The 14802-nt window shown below is 37.8% G+C and overlaps 1 long non-coding RNA gene across 1 annotated transcript in view; it reads left to right on the top strand.

Moving 5' to 3' along the window:
- The window catches only part of LOC137852530 (uncharacterized), a 41898-nt gene that overhangs the window by 25793 nt on the left and 1303 nt on the right, over window positions 1-14802 (top strand). The window contains exons 2-3 of the long non-coding RNA XR_011093915.1: window positions 7671-7743; window positions 7949-7987. This is a non-coding gene — a long non-coding RNA (uncharacterized lncRNA). The remainder of the gene's footprint in view (window positions 1-7670; window positions 7744-7948; window positions 7988-14802) is intronic.

The raw sequence follows: 14802 nt of genomic DNA, 5'->3' as shown, positions 1-14802 counted from the left end.
TTAAAAACAATTCCAACATCTATATATATTGGACCTTGCTAAATACTCTCTTTTTTCCCCCCTTGTTATTATAATTTTAGTTTCTTATCAAGATGTAGCTACACTTTTCTGTATTGATAGAGACTCTCATATATTTATATTTGTTATTCATATTTATTATTATTATTATTATCATTATTATTATTATTGCTCTGCATCTTGCTCTGTAGTAGGGATTGTGCATTGCTAGCATTCAAAATCACCTTCAGGAAATGTTCAAATTGCATGGAGATCAGTAGGAGAGGCTGCCAGGTCATAACCTACCTACTCATTTTGAGAGGCATCAGGAATTCAGTGCTGGAGCTGGTGCGTTTTTCAGCCAGATCACATAATTCTTGATGGAGTTTTGCAAAGGTGGGAGTGTTGGTGACAAACCAGACACTCAACACTGTGTGAGTGGTGTTGTGTATCCCACACTGGTGTTAAAGTAGGGTGAGAGTCTGCCGGCACATTAAGTGCTTAGCAAAGTTTGAGGGTCGCCATGGGCTATTGGAGGGGGAGCTAGCCTGTGACTCAAGAGACCTCAAAAGTGTTTCTAGTTCCACCATTGATATGTTGGGAAGTTATCTAATTTCTTTTCCCTCAAAAATTTTTGCTTTCATGCTTCTCACCTAGTTTCCCTGGCCCCTCTTCTCTTGGAGTAGCAGGGGCTTATTGCTGGTGCTCGCCTCTCCTGAGGCATTTTTTAATGAAGGATTATCACAACAAACTAGAAGCTTTTTGGGTAGGAAGCAAATTAATATGGTAGCCAAAGATCATCCAGGGCATAGTTCTTTATGTCCCTGAGACAGACATGTATAGATTCCAGTGACAAATCCTGCTGTGTGGGGAAAGGAACCACTGTGTCTGTGTTAGGATAATTGAATAGATGTTGATGCAGTTGTTAATGGGCTTTCTTAAAGAAACATCATTTTGGGGCTGGTTTCCTTCACTTGTGAAACAGACTGTGGAAAATGGAATAGACAGAAAATAGGCAGGAGAATAGGAAAAAAATATGAGAAAGGACTTCACCTCTAGCTGGACAGCTTACATATTCACTTTGAATTTTCTCTTTCTTGTGTTGATTCAACTTTCCAGAAGTAGATTTTAGTCTAACCTTGGTGTATTTGTAATTTAAATATATTTTGGTTATCAGTTGCAGATGCACATAGAAAGAAAAACTAAATGAACAAATTTTGATGAACTTCACAGGTAATGTGAATGTTTTTGGTAGACTGTCCCATTTTGAGCAAAGAACAAATTAGTTTTGAAATTTTTTGCTGGACTGGAAGTTTGAAAATAATTATGTTTTGGGAAGATGTGCAGTATTTTGCTATCATGTTTTTTATATTTGCTTTTAAAATGAATGGAAAAGAACTGTTGAAACAGCAAGAAATTTGTCTTAACAGCACAACTATAAGTTTGATACAGCAGAGAAGTCTTAGAAATCCTGACTCTTGCTCGTGTGATTTCACCTGAAGTGGAGAGTACCTCAGGAAATTTTAGTTCCTGGTTACCAGGGCATTTATCCCTGGTTACCAGGGATATTTATTCAAGTGACTGTTCTCTCCATTTGGTGCTTAACGTTTCCTTAAGGGTCTTCAGAGGCAAAGGCAAGAGAGGTGAAGTTTTTCATTGTTGTTTTTATGGGCCTGCCCAGGGTAGATCTGATTCTTTTCTTAGCTAATTGAATACTGTGCTGTGACAGTTCAAGTTTCTCCAGGAACTGCACCTGATGAAGTAAGCATTGTATAAGTAGACAAGCAGAAAACTACCTGCAGGTTGGAAATATGTGCTCCCATCCCTATAGAGCATTGCTTCAATTATCAAATGCAAGGACCTATCAAAAGAAAGAACTGTAGGAATAAATAAATAAATAGTTAATAACACCTGAAGTATCAGAAATCTATCTGAATATATTAATAGATATTCTATATTAATATCTATATGAATATTTTTAAAAATCAAGAAAAAAAGTCTATTCTGACAGCATGGTGACTACATATGTGGAGGAAAGAGAGATTAATTCCATATTACAAGGCCTTAATTGGCAGCCACCTAAGTATTCTGTTTGGAGCTAAAAAAAATATAAATGCCCCTCCACGGCTAATAGGTTAATAAAACTTTTCAGGTCTTTTCTAAAAATTGTTGTTTATAGAATGAGCTGGTCATAACTCCCACAAAACACACACACACACAAAGATATACTCCCACGTGGACCAGAAAATAATAGGAAAGCAGTATCTGTGGTGCTCAGGCTGGCTTCACCTGCAGAAAGAACACGTCCTTCCTTGACCTTCAAACTCATGCTTAATTGTAAGCACTTGCAGGGAGAAAGGAGTTTTCAGACTAGGTCAGGCAAGGATAGTAAGTATTTTTCAGTCATTCTATACCAGTAACTAATAGAAAAATACCAGCTCTAAGTGATTTTTTTAAATGTTTAGGTGGAAAAAGCATAATAAAAGGCCTGAGAATTTATTGAAGGTCGTATCAGTAAAGTAAGCATTATCAAAAGATTTGAGTTAGAGTGGTCCAAACCTGGAATTTCTGTTCTATTGGAAATTTGGGGGGGATGGCGTTTGAGCTGTATCAAAAGCATATAGCAGGTATTTGAAAGCTTTTTTTTTTTTTTTTTTTTTTAATTTATTTAAAATAAAAGTATTTGTCAGTGTTCATATAGCATAGCATTGGAAAGTTAAAGGCTGAGTTCTCAATGTCCTTGAGATCAGGAATTAAGGTTTAGGGTTCCTTTGGAGGCAAGATCCAAATTTCCAGTGGCTCCACCATTTGGTATCACAAAGATGGAAAACCTATGCTATTCTGTACACTAGGGGCTGCTCTGGAAAAAAAAAAAAAAAAAAAAAAAAGACTTGGGAAGCCTGAAAGCTATCTTTTTGTTTGTTTGTTTTGTTTTGTTTTTGGGAACTGTCCATATTTTGTTGAATATCTCTGGCAACTTAAATATTTCTGCAAGGCATTCCAGGTTCAATAACTCAACATTTTCCAGTTCAATCTCTTTCACCTGAAAATTACCAATGAGTTGTAATTGGCATGCTTTTGTAGAATCTGAGTTTATTGCAACTTCGTGTTTCTGCGTGCATAAAATAAATTGCTGTATCTGCCTTTGAGGTGTAAGTGTACAACTTTTAGCATTCCAGTTTGAGTGGAAATCTAATTCTGTTTTTTATGAAGGTTATGTGTGACTTATTTTGAGGCACATCAATATCCCTGCTAGTAGAGTCATGCACCCTAAAGACGTACAAATAGAAACTAGAAGAAAGATACCACTTTTTCATTATCTGAAGCAGGAGCTTTGTTGGTTTTAATAAAGAAACCATAAAGCCTGTTGATGGGTAGTAAGGATCCCTCTTTGTTGGACTGTAGACTGTATGGTCAAGCAACTTATTTTCTACAGACAACAATACTAAGGAGAAAAATGCACTAAATATAGGGAACAAGAGAACATAGGAATTAGCAAAAAAGATATGAAAACATGGAACTGTTTTTACAAAGGTGTGGGCTAATGAAATAGAATGCAAATTAAACTTGACAATAGTCTAATAGACATGGTTACCCCCATTGAAGCCCATTGAAGTCTAGGTGACCTGCAGATCTCTCTCGTTCTTGTGTTGCTTTGTGACAAGTATTCTTGCTAAGGCAAATTGGGCTTTTCAGAACTGAAGATTGTTGCTCTGAAGGCTTCTAAAACAGATTTTAATGTAAATTTAAAATATGGGCTTGGGGCATGTTTTGGAGCAATACGTGCCTTAAAGATATTAAAAAAGAACTAATTAAAAAAAAAAAAAAAAAAAAAGACCAAAACCAAAAAGTATAAACAGGATTTTCCGATTTTCCTGAAATGAAATGGAAGCTCAGCATCACAGAAAATTTTTCTTTATGGCAGCTTCCACTAGGCAGTAGAATAATTCTTGTGAAAATAGGAGGGTATTGATTATGAATGTCTATAAAGACATTCTGTCTCACATATAGGTTACTTACAGTGTAGTGATAGTATTTATATGGCAGACTTTATGCAGAATCAAAACAAAACAAAACAAGGATCCAAGATCAAGAAAGCTATGACTCAAGGGAAAGAAGTCTCTCTGAACAGGTCCATTCTGATGTACTCTAAACCACTAGGGAACTTAAGGTAGGCCCTCTTTTTCTGTCATTGTCTTTCTGTGAGTCATTATCTGGAAACAAGGATGTTGTTGTCTGATTTTTTTTTTTTTTTTTTTTCCCACTTCTAATAAGAGAAGAAGTCAGCTGTAAAAACTTAAGCCCTGAGGTTCTCCTCATACCACAGAAAGCTCTTGAATCCATCCCAGCACTGGGATGTCGGTTGCTTTTGTGCCTTATAGTCAGCTAGCTCTTGCAATCCTCTTTTTATAGGGTGGTGGTGATTCTTTCCTTTCCCTTGCAGTTCGTCTTTGACTCAGGTTGTTTATTTAAAGGTTTTTCTTGTTATTATTTTTTTTTCCCAGCAGGCAATGAATCATTGTGTGCTATTTTGTTCTGCTTTCCATTGTTCTGAGAGCTTGTTTGTTTATTAATAAGAACAATATCAAACAGAAATGCACAGCCTTTTCATAGTCATTATTTGCAAAGCATGTTGTTCCAGGCTACCTAGTAACTGTGTCATAAATTAAGTCTGTAACAGCCACATACAAAAAATGAATAATAAAGCTAGTGTTTGTTTTGCACCAATTTAAAAATAATATATTTACACTGTCTGTGAATCAGCAGCTTTAATATTTGGATCCAGATCTGAATATGACAATGAAATCATTTTCTCCTGCACTTTAGACATTTATTTTATGCCGATGTTACTCATGATAGAGTTTACACAACATAAAACAAAACAAGCTCAGGATCAGAAAAGCTATCACTATGGAGAGGAAAGGTTATTTCAAAGGCCACACGTTCTGGTTTAAAGTACACAATAGTTGGAAAGTAAAAGTGCAAATGGATTCATATCAATATTAAGAATTAAGAGTACAATCAGGAGAGTTCAGCCTGGAAGAAATTCATAGTCTGTCTGGAGAACTACAATAAAGCCATAGTTTAAGTAAGGAAAAGAAAGGTTTCTGATGATGATGTTTACAACTGAAAAAAAGAAAATTAATTGCTTTTCTGCTCTGCAGAATTCAGATTAGAACAGGTGTGGCACCACAGAAATAGTGGAAACTTGTTATAAATTCTCTAGATGAGGCTTGCATATGGCTGGGAAGTTCACTACTGTTATTACTGAGAAAGAGAATTGTGAACTGTTTCATTGTGGGAAACTTTCGCTTCCCAAATATAGTTTTGAGAACAAATGCCACTAACAGTGGTAGGCAAAAACCATGCCTGGGAGATGACAGCTGGCAGATTTCATCACCAAATGGTCTCTGAAAGAACTAGAGGAAGGTTCTGTATTGGATCTATTTTAGACAGTTCACAGGGGTATTGCAGAAGGTCATCTTGGACCAACTGACCACATGTTGAGAGTTTAAATTAAATGGAAAGTAAAAGACTGAAAGGATATGCACATGGCAATCTGAAGTTAGTTGAACAGAAGTTACTGAAGTGTGTGAATAAAGATGAAGCTTTGCATATTTTCAAAATGAAAATATAAAAATTATCTACCATCCATATCCCTAGTTCCAGAACTATTTCATTCATACAAGAAATTTCAGCTATCTTAGGTTACTTAGCATAATCTGGCAAAACAGATCAATATTGTTGACCAAGTTTGCTATTTAATGTATTCAGATTGTAAACATGAAAGTTGGCAGTGAATAGCTGTAGAACTGTAGAGCTGTAGTAGCTCAGTGATACAGAACAACTGGGAAAAGGAATGGTATTTCAAACTCAATTTGAAATTGATAGATAGATGTAAATTAGTCTACCTGGGGGGTGAAAATGATCTATCATGGACTGTCAGCTGATTATGACCCCACAGAAATGAGGTTCAAGCAGCTGTATGAATACTTCATCTTAATATTTCACAGAATCACAGAATTTCTAGGTTGGAAGAGACCTCAAGATCATCGAGTCCAACCTCTGACCTAACGCTAACAGTCCCCACTAAACCATATCCCTAAGCTCTACATCTAAACGTCTTTTAAAGACTTCCAGGGATGGTGACTCCACCACTTCCCTGGGCAGCCTGTTCCAATGCCTAACAACCCTTTCGGTAAAGAAGTTCTTCCTAAGATCCAACCTAAAACTTCCCTGGCGCAACTTAAGCCCATTTCCCCTCGTCCTGTCACCAGGCACGTGGGAGAACAGGCCAACCCCTACCTCGCTACAGCCTCCTTTAAGGTATTTTTAAAGAGCAATAAGGTCACCCCTGAGCCTCCTTTTCTCCAGGCTGAACAAGCCCAGCTCCCTCAGCCGCTCCTCGTAGAACTTGTTCTCCAGGCCCCTCACCAGCTTTGTCGCACTTCTCTGGACCCGCTCAAGCACCTCCATGTCCTTCTTGTAGCGAGGGGCCCAAAACTGAACACAGTACTCGAGGTGCGGCCTCACCAGAGCTGAGTACAGGGGGACAATCACCTCGCTAGCCCTGCTGGCCACAGTGTTTCTTATGCAAGCCAGGATGCTGTTGGCCTTCTTGTCCACCTGAGCACACTGCTGGCTCATATTCAGCCTACTATCAACCATCACACCCAGGTCCTTCTCTGGAATGATCTTCTCTGGAATGGTCTTCTCTTTAGTAATGAGAAGCAAATAAAGTATTAGAAATTATGATGGAAAGAACACGAAACAATATAAATATTTTAGTGCGTGCTGTAGTGTAGCCAAAACACATAATAGACGTGCAAAAGATAAGAGAAAGGAAAAGTGGTTGGAAGAATGATTAAAGATGTGACTTTCCTCTGGTGTAGAGAATGAGAAAACAGAGTGGGATGCTTCAGCCTGAAATAGAGAGAACTCAAAAGTGAATGATGCAGATGTCTTTCAAATCACGAGTGGCATGGAAAAGGTTTAGTAATCATCCACAGGGAATGATCAGAATCTCTTTCAATGTTAATAAAATCAAATGTAGGTAATAGGAACTCCAGTTACAGAAAAGAAGACCTAGTTTCTGCCAAGATGCATTTTGTATAGCCCTGGATCTCACCCTTCTGCAAGCTTTCCCAATGCATAGGCACCCTCCTCCTCTCATCCCCTTCACATACTGCTTACATGTTGCTGTGTTCCCTATGTTTGTGCCAAAAAGTGGTACAAAGGACTTTGCTTCTAAAAAGCTGTTGTGTGTTTGTGAATGCTGTATTTTTATTTCATTTTTCTTTGAAGTAACTATTTGCTGACTTAATGTAAGCTGCTGAAAATAGACACTTTCTCCTAATTCTACTCTTCTGTATCTGTATTTTGCCATAGTTGCAGGAATACAGAGTAAACCCAAATATACTTAGATAAACAAGAGTTTACTTTCCAGATCTCCCAAGTTTGCTGCTGATTCTGGGGGAACCCATTCCCATTCTCAAAGCTGTCAGCTTTATTTGTTTACTATTTTTTACCTGGGTGAGTGACCTGTGATATATTAACACGTAGGAAGATTATACTCAGATACAATATTAAATATACTCCCTCCTCACCCCTCCCCCACCCTATTTATTTATTTTTGCCATGTTTCCTAAGCTCCTGTTTCTTTCTGGTTTCAGATAGGGCTGAACAGTCTTTCTGCTTGTGAGATGATTGGGGCTGTAAAAAACATAGAAGAAGGGAAAATGCAAGGTATAAAATGTCTCTCAAGTATTTGAGTGCCTGTGCTTGCAAGTCTGACTGCAGTATCAGTAAAGCTTGGACATGCAGGGTCAGCAGATGTACCATGTGTTTCTGAAATACATTGCCTGCCTTCTTGATGCTGAAAATACTTGACTTCGTGAACACTAAAATGCACAGGTATTGTCCTGATTATGTTTTTTATGTCTATTAACAGGTTAAAGAGCTGCTCTGCTGCTTCTGCTAACCTGGGCTGGTAGGTGTGATGCAAACCTTGTGCAAGTCCTTCAGAGCATACATTTTCTTCCAGCTTCCACACTTGAAAACGTTAATTAATTATCAAACTGGCTGTCATAATTCAAGCACCTGCTCTCAGACACTTAGCAGACACTGTTATGGTAACTGCTCTCCTACGTAGCTCAGACTAAAGGTAATCCTCCTGTCTTGTTTGTAGGTAGCCTATTTTTGTACAAAACAAGCTGGGAATCCTTCAGTATTAGTGCTTGGAAATTATTTCAGATTTTGTTCAGTCCTGTTTCCCACTGCAGCTAAGTTCACCCAGATAACTTCTGGCCAGCAGGTCAGAGCACTATGCAGAGCAGAGTCCGCTGCACTGCCCAATTTGTGGTGGCCCTGCTCACTTGGCATTGGAGAGATCCTCCTGCTGCAGGTACCACTCAGCTCAGAAGGGTCCTGCCTTGTTTGTAAGCTGTCATGGGACCTTGGATTAATTCTTCATGATGCTTTTTCTCCCCTTTGTGTGTGTGTGTCTGTTTGTGCTATGGTTTGTATTGTTAGGCTGAAAGGTTTCTGAATTTCGTATTATCCCCTTATGCTGTTGTGAATATAACGGACCCCTGCACTCTTTCAGGCCTTCCATTTCTTCTGCAATGTGGATGATTACTAAACCAAGCTCTGTATGAGGCCATTTATTTTCAAATGTGCTTTTCTTATCAAGGTGAATGATGACCAATACTTCAGAATGCAGTGAAATAGAGCTCTAGTGAGGATACTGTCAAATATCCCTCTGAGTTTTTAGTCTTCCTTTTATATATATATATATATATATATATATATATATATACACACATTTGTTAGCAACTACCTATATAAAAAAAGCTTTATGATTGAGCCAGTTGTTGAAAGGCTCTGAACTTATGAGCAGTTGAAAGAATACCTGTGTTTACATACTAGTTTGCATCAGAAATAGGCAGCTTCTCTCCTTGAATGTTCTATAATTTTCATAATAACTGCTGTTTATTACGATAATTTAGTTATAGAAGAGGTTATTAGGAATATTAAAATAAAGGAAAATTTACAAAAGGCTAACCAGCAATTTTCTTTTTAAAGACAGGCCTTTGCCTGTCTTTAACGAGGTGGAACATAGCAAGATCTGCCTTCTCTCTGATAAAGTAGAAGTGTCACTAGCTATTACCATACTGTATACATTCACCAGAGATACTGTGGTGCAACATATAGGGCAAATGGTAATTTTATGTAAGGAAAAATAAGCAGATGATCACGTTATTTTTAATCTTCAGTGTCTGGTTGACAAACATGGCACAGTCATAACTTATTTTAAGGCAATGTAGCATTCAGAGACTTATTTTTTGTCACATTTATTAGATTTCATTGCAAACAAGAGGACTGAAAAGGGCTCTGTCATTTGCTTTTGGAAAATAATTTCAGATTGATGTGAGTGAGAAGAAAAATCTTTTAATCCATGTAGTTATAGTTTTCATTTCCTGTCCTATAAGCAAGTCTAATACAAGTACCCCATACATTTTTTTCCACACATATTACAGGCTTTAAAAATCTATTTAACAGCCATTTGCATGGTTACGGAAATAACACTAAAATTTTCCCCATAAGAATGTGAGCTATATTTCTTTCATACTGTGCTGTGAAAAAAATGCAGTAGCATTAGATGTGTGTGTTAAGGTAAAACGGAAGGAAAACTCAGGATGTAAATGATTGACTGTTGGCCTTTCAGAAAGTGCAATTAGTCTTTAAAGTTACCATTTACTGAGACTTGTGGTTCCAGTTTGTCCCTTGCTGCTGCTGTTTTTGTTCTGTACCTGGCCGAAGACTTGAAAAGAAATGGTATGTGGGATTTAATTGCTTGTACATAGGGTGGTTAAAACTTACTAATTTTTTCAGTGAGAAAGATTATATTTTTAGAGCAGGAAGCAAAATCTTTAAGGTGTATCATGAAGAAAAAAAAAAATCCAAATATATGGATTTTAATTGATTGCATTGTTTTCTAACATTTTATTAGAGCAAGCAAAGGAAGTAGTCTGTTAAAAGGCAGGTCATGCTTGTCCAACCTCATCTCCTTCTATGGTCATGTGACCAGACTGGTAGATGAGGCTGTTGATGTAGTCTACTTAGACTTCATCAAAGCCTTTGCCATGGTCTCCCAAAGTATTCTCCTGTGGGAAACTGGCTGCCGTTGGTCTGGACAGGTGTGCTCTTCTCTGGGTAAAGAACTGGTTAGAGGGCTGTGTCCAGTGGGTTGTGGTTAATGGAGTTAAGTCCTGCTGGTGTCCCATTACAAGTGGTGTCCCCCAGGGGTTGGTACTGGGGTTTATCTTGTTTAATATCTTTATTGATGACCTGGATGAACGGATTGAGTATACCTTCAGTAAGTTTGCAGATGACATCAAGTTGGGAGGTAGTGTCAATCTGTCTGAGGGTAGGGTGGCCCTTCAGAGGGGTCTGAATAGGCTGGGCTGCTGGGCTGAGGAGAATGGGATGAGGTTTAATAAGGCCAAGTGCCTGGTCCTGCCCTTTGGACACAATAACCCCATGCAACACCACAGGCTTGGGGCAGAGTGGCTAGAAGACTGTGAAGAGGAAAAGGACCTGGGAGTGTTGATCAGTGGTCGGCTGAACATGAGCTGACAGTCTGCCCAGGTGGCCAAGAAGGCCAACAGCATCCTGGCCTGTGTTAGAAATAGTGTAGCCAGCAGGAGTGGGGAGGTGAACATCCCCCTCTACTCAGCTTTGGTGAGGCTGCACCTTGAATACTGTGTTCAGTTTTGGGCTCCTGAGTGTGTTCAGTTTTGTAACACCCTAGGATTCGTCTGTGGAAATTCTAGTTTTACTTACCTTCTACTTACTTACTTTCTGAGCATCTCCTTTGTGATGCTCAATATATCCGAGTTTCCTTAATGCAGTAATTTCTGCAGTTGTCCTCTTGGTCAGTGTTAAGTAACTCTTTTGCATTACTGTGGCCATTTTTTAGAGAAATCAACTGTAACAGGTCAATGTAAAGTTAAAACAACAACAACAACAAAAAACACAAAACAAACAAGTAAAAAAAGCAACTCCCCGTCCCAAACAAACAAACCATCCGTTATCTTAAGTCCTAACTTTCAGTGTCCTAATCAGAATATTTTGAATATGTAAGGCTGGTAAGACATCTAAAGTAAGTAAAACAGAAAAACTGAAGCAACAAGTTTCTTTTAACTTATCCTTACAAGCCATTTAATGGAAATATGGAAATAATAATCCCATGTGAGATTCTGATGATGTTTAATTCTACTGTTTGTTAAATACTAGCAGTTTGCCATTGTAATAAATTGTTTGTATGACTCAGTGTCATTAAAACTAAAAATTTTTATATTTTTTCTACCTTGCTTCTGTTGTACTGATTGTGTTTCTTGGTCATATGTAAATCCTTTGATTGACAGATTCCTGAAGAACTAGGGAAAGAGAATATGTTTAAGTGATAATCTCTTATTATGCTGAGGCTTAAAGCAAGCAATCAAGACATAAGTGCAAGATTATAAACCAGATCTTATACATTAAAACATATTGGAGATGCTAGTTCTCCTTTTGCACAACTTTTGTGGTTTTGAATTCTGATTTGAAATGACACTCAACTCTCTTAAACTTGATTAAAATGGTTCTTTAAGAGATTTCCAAGTCTGAGAGACATCTGGTATCAAGGTACATATAAAATAAAATTCACATCAACCAATTTCTCTAAATGAAAGGAATGGTCTGTGGCATTTCTTCATATTTTTGAGGCAGGAAATTGCTGTTTCTTGCCACTGTCTGTGTGGTAGGAGAAATACAGGGATCCTATAAACTGAGGTGTACTGAGGAGGTCAGTGGTAATGATGAAATGATCTTTTTGCTTATCTTGGAAGAGATAAGACTGATTTTGTGTGGCATCATCTAACACACAGCTATGCATTTTTCTTAAAAGGAATTTACTATTTTTTACTATTTGCAGATACTTTGGGAGGCAGGCTTAGGTTTCATATATCAGGTTATCAAGTTTTCTGAGTGAAGAGTGGATACCGTGTGAGCTGGTAGAGTTGGAGACTGCTGTAAGATGTCCCATGACTGAGTTGTGGGAGGAAGCCAGGAAACCAAGCACCAGCCTTTTTCCTTTTTCTCGTCATGTACCCCATTTCTGCCCAAATTCCAAGCTATAAGCTTATTCTTTTAAGGCTGAGGTAAGTGGTTAGAAGCAAACAAGAATGCAACTATTCACCTTCTGTGGTAGGCTCAGCAGCATTAGATATCCGCAATGTGTACCACTGAGAGGGGGTTTGGATCAAATGCTTTTAGGCTAACCAGAGAAAATGTGGGAAATATTGAGAACACTTTGATTCAGCCAAAACTGCTGCTTGGTGAAAGATTTATTATTATTATTATTATTATTTTTTTTTTTTACAAGTTAACGGGTGAATCTATTGGCAGAACATTCTAAAAAACTACTTCATAAAATGAAATATTTTGAAATCTCTTATACAGTTAACAGATGAATTAATTAGAAACTAAATTATCTATGCAGATAACCAGCACGTGGGTCAATGCAAGGTTATCACAAGAGCCGGGTATGACTAGCGCTTAAGAAAATAAGTGGAATTTGTGATAAGCTGTGTTTCTTAAATTGAATCGAGCAGTTATCATAGGCACAATCCAAATGCATGTCTCTACAAATACATGTGAAGGTATAAAAGCAGAAAAGAGGTTTAATTTAATAGAGAATCCTGCTTTTCCCCATTGTCAGTGGAGGCAACCATGTCATCATGAGAAGGTAATAACAGGAGATATTAGTAAGAGACAGGTTTACTGCCTGAATCTTGAAGGTTTTTCTACTGCATAGCTCAGTTCAGTAACAACTCAGTTCGCTAGTGGTGGGCTAGGATGATTCTTTGTAGTAAAATGACCAGGAAATTCAGAAAGAAATTGCTGGGTCAGGGGATGTTATAAAGGGGATAGAAAAGAGAATGGGTGAAAAAGGAACTTAAGTGCGCACACACAAAAAAAGGAGGTAAAGAGATATTGGGTAGGATTGTGAATGAAAATAAATATGAGAACAGTTGGTGTACAAAATAAAGAACTGTAATGGAAAATGCAAGAAAGAAAATGTAGCAGATTTAGGGAGTAAATTGGCACCATGGAAAGAACAATCCTGAGACAAAAATGAATTCTATATATTTCCCTATTGTTTGTGTGTGTGCATGCGTGCATGTGTGTGTGAAGCTTAGTGCAAAAAGGAATACAGTAAGTTGTCTTAGCTGGGCTACTGGATGTTAGGGTAAAGGACACTTGCACTGATGTTCATAATGAGCACCTTTTGAGTGTAACACTTGAATATTACAGTGTTTGCTGCTTTAAATACAGAAATTTTTCATGGCCATGATGTTTACAGAACTATTGTGTTTGCCTGTCTCCCAGAAATATTGTGCCATTCCAAAAATGCACGTTTTCCCATTTGTCCCTATGAATTGCAATTGCCAATTTGCCTTCAGAACTGATGTTGGTTCACTGCCAGATATCTTCAAACAGAAGATGCCTGTGGGATTCTTTTCTTGAGGCTTTCATAATATGATTGCGTCTGGGAATTTAAAGTTGAACTGTCCTTCAGATCCAGATTTCTGGTCTTGCTGACTGCCTTTATTCCTTGCTTGATATCAGCCTGGAATGAACTTGTCCTGTGCTATTCTTGTCCCCCCGGGTGTTTCTCTGGGATGTAGCGTGTTCACATGTGTGGTGCCACCTTTCTGGAGTCCAGCTAATGACCATATATGTTCTTTGGTGTTATAACCATTCTAAATGGCATAGCAGTTCTCAGCCTTTTCAGGATATATTTGATGCTTGTAGAAACAAGGAACTGCTTTGGACAGACCTCCTTGTGCTATTACTTCTCAATTACTGCATGTACTTTTTCTTTTTCTGGAAAAAAAATGTACAGTGGTAAAGCTATAGCTATTTATGCAAAGTGTTTTTTTTCTTCTCTTTTTTCTTTTTTTCTTTTTTTTTTTTTTCTCACTGTTGTTTTTAAATTCTATATAAAACTTGTATAGACACTCCAGAACAAAACACCCAAACTTAATTTCACTCTACTAGCACTTATAAAGGATTTATGTATTGCTTATGAAATAAGAAAGCAAACACCACTCCCAATTTATATATATAAATAATATATATACATATGAAGGGAATTATTAAATGATATTAAGAACAGAACATGGCAGACAAATAGTATATTTGTGCACTTCTAGTTAACAGCTGGGAAATGGTGAGCCTAGATTAGCTTGTGTAATTCATTAAGGCAGAACTCTGAGGGCACAAGGCTCTGCCATATTGCCACCCAGTTCCTGGCTTCTCTGTCAGGATGTCATCCCCACTGCCCCATGTAGTGCAGCTCCTGACTAGACCCACCCTCTTGTCCTGCATGACAGTGGGGATGATGGCAGTAGATTGCTAAAGGTGGGCCAAGATATTCCCGTTACTTTAACGCTCCATGGAAGAACAGAATAATGTGTGTTTGCAGAGATTCTGTATACCTGTATTTACTAGTATTTGTTATAAATTTTCTAATTTCTGAGATAAGTATTGTTCAATCAGCAGCTCTCTGTGTAACTGCAATCTAATTAAAAACTGGAATAGAGGAACAATAAGAAACTCTATATATAAACAGTCACTTTGATGCATAGACCCAGTGACAAAATTCAGGGAGCTCAAAATGAGATGACACTGGCTTTAATTTTACCAGAGGGGAAAAAGAATGTGAAAGAATGCAAGTCAGGCAGTGTATAAGCTGGG

The sequence above is a fragment of the Anas acuta genome, chromosome 2, assembly GCF_963932015.1.
Source record: "Anas acuta chromosome 2, bAnaAcu1.1, whole genome shotgun sequence".
NCBI classification, from domain to species: domain Eukaryota; kingdom Metazoa; phylum Chordata; class Aves; order Anseriformes; family Anatidae; genus Anas; species Anas acuta.
The sequence above is the reverse complement of the archived record's forward strand: the minus strand, read 5'-3'. Positions and strand labels throughout refer to the sequence as shown.